The following is a 7,933-nucleotide window of genomic DNA, read 5'->3' on the forward strand; positions in this document are numbered from 1 at the left end:
TATAATTAACTCTGGTTTTTGACCTCTTGACCTTGACCTATAAGCTTAACCTATAGTATTTTCCTTTTTTTTTTACACTGGTTAGAACTTTTGAATGAGAGAAGATAGGGTTTTCATATTTTACATGTAAATTACCCATGACAACACCTTCCAGTAAGGTATGTCATTTCTGACTTCATGACCTTGATCTAGAAGTTTGAAGAACACACAAATTAGACAGTTACAGTATTCCATAAATAAGTGCATTCTAACCACTAAGACCACAGTTCTTTGAATTTGCTTGTTTTGACTAATTCTTCATTCTGTATCTCCCATTGAAAGAGGGGGTGGCCCTTCATTTGAACATTCTTGAATCCCCTTCACCTTAAGATGCTTTGTGGCAAGTTTGATTGAAATTGGCCCCATTTTTCTTGAAAAAAAGTCGAAAATGTGAAAAATTTATGATGACGTCAATGTGAACACCACCAACAGACAAATTTTGATCAGAAAAGCTTACTTGAACCTTCAGCTCAGATGAGCTAAAAACCAAAAATAAAAAAAAAAGAAATTATAGTCATAAAGGATGTAAGCATGTACCCTTTAAGTCCAGACACTGTTGTTGTTAATACTGTTGTGTCAGAAGTAAAAGGAATCATTGTTGTTGGTTTTTCTGTTGTTGTTTTCTTTATGAGGTCATAACAACCAGGGTCTGAAAGAAAATTAACTTTCTAATTTTAAGGTGAAATGACCCTCTGAAAAGAGAGATAACTTCCTTAGACAAGAGGCTCAAGGGCCTTAAAGGTCACCTGAGTATAATACAACATTGTAAAGGATAGAAGTATAAAGCAAAATTAACTGATAGATGAAGCTATATTGCCCAAGAATTTCACAATTCTGATAAAAATACCCTTACTTATTGTAACATGCTAGACATGAGTGAACTCCTTGGGATTGTACTTGGTGTGCCTATGTCTTACAGGAATAGTAATGAATGCAAAATATACAAATACAATGGACACTTGCCTAGTTTATAAGGTATCTAATATATACAGATATGTTTTTCTGTCACTTGCGTAGTGCTAAAGCTAAAATAAGTACAGTACACAAAGAGAAATACCTAATGTCTGTATATTTACATAGGTGATGGCCTTTTGGCTTCACAAACAACTTAGCTGCTTACCACTTGGTACATGTATGTGTAACACTTGGTACCAACACTTGTCTCTTGGGTATACAAACAACTTGGTAATACTTGTTACTAGCTGGTTTAGACCCAGGGGCCATGAAATTCACAATTTTGGAAGAGGCACCCTTCCTCATCATACTATGCATTTAGTTTGTTTCCTTAAAACCTAGGAGTATAGGAGAAGATTTTCAAAGCATTAATTTGCTTTCAGAGCCCTGCCCTAACACTGGAACCCCTGACCAAGGGGTCATGAAATTCACAATTTTGGAAGAGACACCCTTTCTCATCATAACTATGTACTTAATTAATCGGCATAATACCCAGGAGCAGAGGAGAAGATTTTTAAAGAATTAATGCATTTTCACTATATAATCAACAGAGTCCCGCCCTAACACCAGAACCCCTGACACAGGGGCCATGAAATTCCCAATTTTGAAAGAGACATCCCTTTTCATCATAACTATGCATTTAGTTTGTTTCCTTAATACCCAGGAGCAGAGGAGAATATTTTTTAAAGAAATAATGCATGTTACCATATATTAATCAGAGCCCTGCCCTAGCACCAGAATCCCTGACTCTAGGGCCATGAATTTCACAATTTTGGTAGAGGGCTCAATGTTTATAACAATCATGTGCCAACAGTAAGACTGCTTGATGTCCAGGAGTAAAGAGGAAGATTTTTAATGATTGCATTAATTTTGATGGTTTTAGCCCCACCTCACAGGCCCCAGAGGGACAGGGACCATGAATTTCACAATTTTTTTTATACCTTTCACCCATAGATACTATATGCTAAAATCAGGGTTAGACACTAACAGTAGCCCGCTAGCCAGGGACACCTGAAAATTGAGGTCGGTCTACTAAACATATCTCCGAACTTGTCCTGCAGGGCTACTGCAATTTATTATCAAACACTCACTCGGAGCATGTAAAAATTAATTTAAAAACGCACAAGTCCCAATTTTGTTACTTTCCGAATCACCCCGTGTTTGGCGATTCTCGGTAACTTACCTTATCGCTTTACATTGCACATCACATCCACATGTGTGACAACCAACCAGTTATCAAAAGACTTATCAGATGATAAAAAAAAATTAAAGAGATAAACATCATGTGTTAATTAAAAAAATAGCAATCTGATTGATTAAATTATCCTTGTTGAAGAAATATTCATGTTGAAAACGTTGCATGGTTTTCCTCATCCATGTCGTAGCATTAATATTGTTGGTGGGTGAAACACGATGCATTAGGAATTGATAGATTGATAGAACGGCAGTTTTAAAAGCTTCCATGAGCATTTATTGTTTTTGACAATACCTCAAAATTAAAACAAAATAATTACTGCATTTGTAGTCCCCTACAGTTTGGGTTATTTAGAATCACGTGTGTACATGACTGCAATCGAACAAATTGCACACGCTGCACACTTGCTGAATATGTCAGATATTTTTGTAACATGTAGCTTTAATTCTTTAAATGCAAGGAATATAAAAGTTAAAGTATGAAAAAGCAACAGCTAAAGATAAGCTCGGGTAAACATTGGTCAGTGTTGATCTTTTTATCATACACTAAAATACATTTCACACAGATCTATACAAGAATGCTGGTACGTTCATGATATACAGAAAAAATTATAATACTTTGTTTCTGATATCAATTTTCATACATTTTTGACTGTATCGAAGAGACTTCCCTTGTAATGTAGATCTGGTTTTTCATATTGAAACAATCCGGGAAAAGTTATTCCGGTACAAGCGGTATTTTAGTCATGTTTCCGCCAGATGGCGTTGTTGGCCAAGGGTATAAATACAAGTGAAGCTGCAGAGCTGTGAAAATTGCGAAGTTGATGCTGAAGTGGCAACACAAAAGGCGGACCATTAATGATCAGAGGTAACTTTTAGTTAATGATAATAAATAAATATTTAAAGCGTTAGACGTGACTGAACAAGTCTTTCCTGGCTTTAAATATTATTTATTACCAAGAAAGCTACCGAGGGAGCCAGTAAGAGCCGGTTATCATAAGAGCTGAGCTGTAAGAGCCAGTAACCATAAGAGCCGTGCTGTAAGAGCTAGTAACCAGAAGAGCCGAGCTGTAAGAGCCGATCGCTTAGGAGTCAGCGTCACTTTGATTTATTGTACCTAATTGATTAAAGACAAGTAGTCTAAACATTTATCTGTATATATTGCTTAATCACATATTTGTATATTTTGATCCTGCCAGGTCCTCAGAAAGTTAACTGGGGGAATTCAGCCGCCTCTGCTATTTGTTAATATATTATTAGGTTTCACGCTACAATATACTTGACTTTTCTTTAATACTAAATAACCAGTTATGAACTTTTTAATCAGACTGTTTGCAGTCAAAATGTAAGAGGTAATTCAAAATACCCTAAATGACTGTAAATGTGGAATTTTTCAATAAGAAAAATGTCTTTTGTTCAGTTATGAAGTGACATATAATTTTACTCAAAAATATAGCCAGAATGCAGGATTTGGCATCTCTATTTTTAAAAATTTTCCCGGGTAGGCCCCCCATACCCCCACCAGCAGGAGGGGGAAACCCCCTCCCACACCTACCCCCCTTGTCGCTTCGCGACTCGGCTGCTGGACAACTAATTCATGATCAGGGCTAGTAGAAATTAGAAATTGCTAGCCCTGCAGGCAACTATGGTTTAAAAGCTAGTGTCGATCCCTGAAAATTGATTGAAATTGAATCAGCTCTTTCAGAGAAGAAGCTGAAAATGTACAAGTGTTAACGCATGACGCAAGTCGCATGATGACAGACGAAGAGAGATAGCAATAGGTCACCTGAGTGATGATCCAGATACAAAAAAGTAAAAGACAGACAGATGGACAGACAGATGGGCATGACGGCTATACTAAAATACATCATGTCATAGACAGGCATACAAAAATGAATCCCATGTCAAACAAGTCAACAGGTGAAATTAAGGCAACAAAAAAAGTGTGTTTCCAATAACCAGACCAATTCTAATTTTACCCTCCTACTCTTTATTCCAAACCATATTTTGAACTGTGCTTTTGTTCACTAGTTCAGTTTTCTCATAGGTAGTCAATAAAAGGCATGTCTCAGACACTGTAAAAATGTGTCTATCCAAGAGTTTTAAGAGCACACTTAATGAAAAACAATGTATTGAATAATTAACTGAAGCTTTCAATATAAAAAGCTAAGATGAAAGTTATCATCTACCTACTTACCCTTTTTTTTTGGGGGGGGGGGGGGGGTGCATTTACTGGAAACACACATTTATTATACATACTTTTTTTTTTAGCCTTCATACATGACTATATTCATAAAATACTTTCCATCTTATTCTACTTGAGTTTTTCATGGTACATGTATGTATGACCATAATTACAAAGTTCAGAGAGGGCAAACTAATTTGTGCTGTAGTATAGAACTTATATTTTTAAGGACAACTTTGATAAGTTATGAAAACAAGGAAAGAAAATTAATACTCACATTTGTATGCCTCATTGGAGGGATATCCAGTTGGACATGGGTTTTCGGTGAAGTTGGTACAAGCTGCACCCAAACTTGGCTGAATTCTGTTTGCACTGTAGCTATATTCTGTGCAGTATCCTGCAAAATTGTTGTACCTGGTAGTTATTCCTATGTGTAATCATTGCTGGATTTTAATCATCATCCATATGATATTAAGCTGAATTTGTTTAAGGACGTTCGATCCTGAGCTTTTGAGCAGATTTTGGTCTGGAGATTTATTTCTAAAATTCTGCATTATTTTTAAGTTCTAACATTAAATCTGGATTCTACAATGCAAATTATACTATATCCAATGAAAAAACCGCGATTAAATTCCATTCAAATAGGATTAAGCCAGGAACTATATTTTGTGGCGGAAGATTTTTTAGAAGAAAATGATCATTTTTTCCCTTTTGAAATATATACAGTACTGTTAAGTTTAGATTCCTATTTTTCCATGCTGCTTGCACACAGAGCTATTATGTGCATTGAAATGTTTAATGATGGTACTAAAATATTAATTAAATCAGTTTTTTGTGAATTCTATCATCATATTGTGACAAATATAGAAAATATATTCTGAAACTCCAGGAAAAAATTGAGCCAATTTTATCATAAAATTAACAGTTTTTTAGTAATATCTAAAAAATAACATCATAGACCTCCACTTTTGATTTTCTTTTCTGAATATATAAGATAACTCTGATCAATCTACTTAAATTCAGCAAAAGTTTAAGACTTTAAAATATTTTTCTTGCTTGTTAAATTTTTAATGCACGAAAAATGACATTTTTTGAGTGCAGAAAGGTCAAATAATTGATTATGCGAAGCGATTTGAAATTTTTTTTTGGTCACAATTTTAATGTGTCTTTTTTAAGAGAGAATAATAGCATACTTTGTCCCATGATTTATTTGGATAAAAAATATTGGAGGGAAAACGTCGAAGATATTATTTTTGATTAAGACACAAATTAAGTGCAAAAAGGTCATTTTAAATGTACTGTAGCGCCAAAAGAAGCATATTGACCCCCATTTTTTGTTTTGATTTTTAGTTAAGCTATGTGTGTAGAAGCTAAAAATATACTTGACAAAAAAAGTTTAAGACTTTAAATATCAGGATCCAACGTCGTTAAGAGCTGTCAATTAATTTATCAAACATTTTGAAATAATAGGAAATAACATGTAAACTTACAAAGGGAAAAGTTAAACACTCATTCTCTATTAATTATAACAAGGCTATTGATAATACAATATGGTATTTGACAAAAAGACTCAAAATAAGATCATATGTATATATACATACCAAATATAATAATCTTTTTATATGCACAAACTTCCAATGTTCAACTTAGAGATGAACTTATAACACAATGGTACACAAAGTTTCCAGGATCACTACACTGGCTGGCAAATGCTGAGCAGTTTTTTCTTTGAGAAGCTCTCATCCATTCTTTCTCGTTGGTTGGACAGTTTTCAACACTCTGAACAGTGCTTTTAGATGCAGAACATGAATCAGTGTTGGCTTTTGTTATCTGTAAAATATTATTGAATGAAAGAAAATTTGAATTAACTACTTGCTAATTTAATTTTTAAATCAAATCTGGCCTGAGTTAGCTTAAGAATGACAGGCCTTCAAATCATGTTTATACACAAACTGTTACAGTTTTTTTTTGGGGGGGGGGGGCGCTATTTTTTTTCCAAATTTTAATTTTAAAGAAATGTTCAGATAAAAATGCAAAAGTGGATGAAGAATAAATATTTGGTGAATTAAATTTCTATTATATTATTTTTCTGTCAATACCCCACCTGCACTACTGGACGAAAAATGTGCTGAGAATCCCAAATTTTACTGATAATGTTTGATAATTACTGATACGGTGCTGTTCTTGCTGATAAATACTGATATTTACTGTTATAATTACTGTCGTTGCTGATAATTTTAGTTGTTTCTGATAAATACTGATAATTACTGTGGTCTTTACTGTTGAGTCTGATAAATACTGATAAATACTGTTGATGTGCTGTCGATGCTGAGATTTACTGATAATTACTGTGGTCTTTGTTCTTAAGCTGGGAAGGGCTAAAGAAGAACTGAGGGCTGTAAAAGCCTTCAATTATTTCTTTCTTTTAATTATAAATTATCATTACGACATTTTCATATTTCTTTAAATGTTCTGCTAGTGACAAAAATTACGCTGATCTCATTTACTACAATACGGTTGTGAAAATGTTGACAATAAATAAATGAAACCTTCCGCGTATATTAAGCAGATGTTTTCTACCGATCAATGAAAATAGTATAATTTATCTGTAAGCAAGATAAATGGAATTGTATTAATGTACTGTAAATATATAAAAATAAAATAAGGCTATCTTTTAAAAAGATTCATCGCCGCCCTCTCCCGACTCCAAGATATTTGGGTAGGGAGGTCGGTGATTTTTTTTTTTTTTTTTTTTTTTTCAATAATAAGAAATAGTTCTTAATGTGTGGAAAAAAAATTCGGGATAAAAAATATTTCCTGTAGGTTAGAAAAGTTTGATTCACACGGTTTCACTCCGTCAACTGGTCAAGAGAGGACGACATTTTCTTTTAATTTAAAGATGACCTTTCACATAGCCATTTTTGTTTTTGTTTTTTTCTCACAGACATTTATTTATTTTTTTTTTTTCATTTTTAAATGTTTGGTTTTCTGGTCTCTGTCAAGATATTTGAAAATTTGCCCGAAAATTAGAAATTTTATGCATTTTTAAATTTAATAAAGAGATGAAAACAGAGGTGAATATGTTCAGTCTGGAGGCACAGATTATTTATTTATTTAATATCTATTTATTCATTCATTTATTTAAACGTAATATAGGCATTTTAGATTCTTCCAGAATATCTCTTCTAAATCTATATGTACACGATACATACATGTGCAACCGGCAGATTGGGGGCTGATTAAAAATTAGTGTATGGTCAGAATCCCCAGTGTCAGAGCGAAGGTACACATGTATTTATGTTATTTTGATGTTGGTCTCTTAAAATTTCATGACACGAAACATTTTTCTTCAGTAAGTTTTAAAATCTTATTGATTTAATTTTATTGAATGTGAAATAAGAAATGAGACCTAATATAATAATTATATTTACTTAGTAAAGTACATGTATATGATCAAATTGATCGATTTCAATCTTGTGTGGTCAAGAATTGCATGGAATAAATTGATCTTCATTGATCAAAAATCGAAGATCAGTCTCTGATTTGGCTGTATTGTGTACA

The 7,933-nt window shown here is 33.4% G+C and overlaps 1 long non-coding RNA gene across 1 annotated transcript; it reads right to left on the bottom strand.

The window, feature by feature from the left end:
* Positions 1–574: 574 nt before the first annotated feature.
* Positions 575–6,237, bottom strand: LOC133176867 (uncharacterized). Its single transcript, XR_009719572.1, has 3 exons — positions 5,974–6,237; positions 4,650–4,769; positions 575–688 (listed from the first exon to the last, which is right to left on the bottom strand). It is a non-coding gene; the product is annotated as an uncharacterized LOC133176867 (long non-coding RNA).
* Between the last annotated feature and the right edge of the window lie 1,696 nt (positions 6,238–7,933).

This window comes from Saccostrea echinata, unplaced genomic scaffold, assembly GCF_033153115.1.
Source record: "Saccostrea echinata isolate AGI-Se365-2 ecotype Australia unplaced genomic scaffold, CSIRO_AGI_Sech_v1 ptg000083l, whole genome shotgun sequence".
Classification (NCBI taxonomy): Eukaryota; Metazoa; Mollusca; class Bivalvia; order Ostreida; family Ostreidae; genus Saccostrea; species Saccostrea echinata.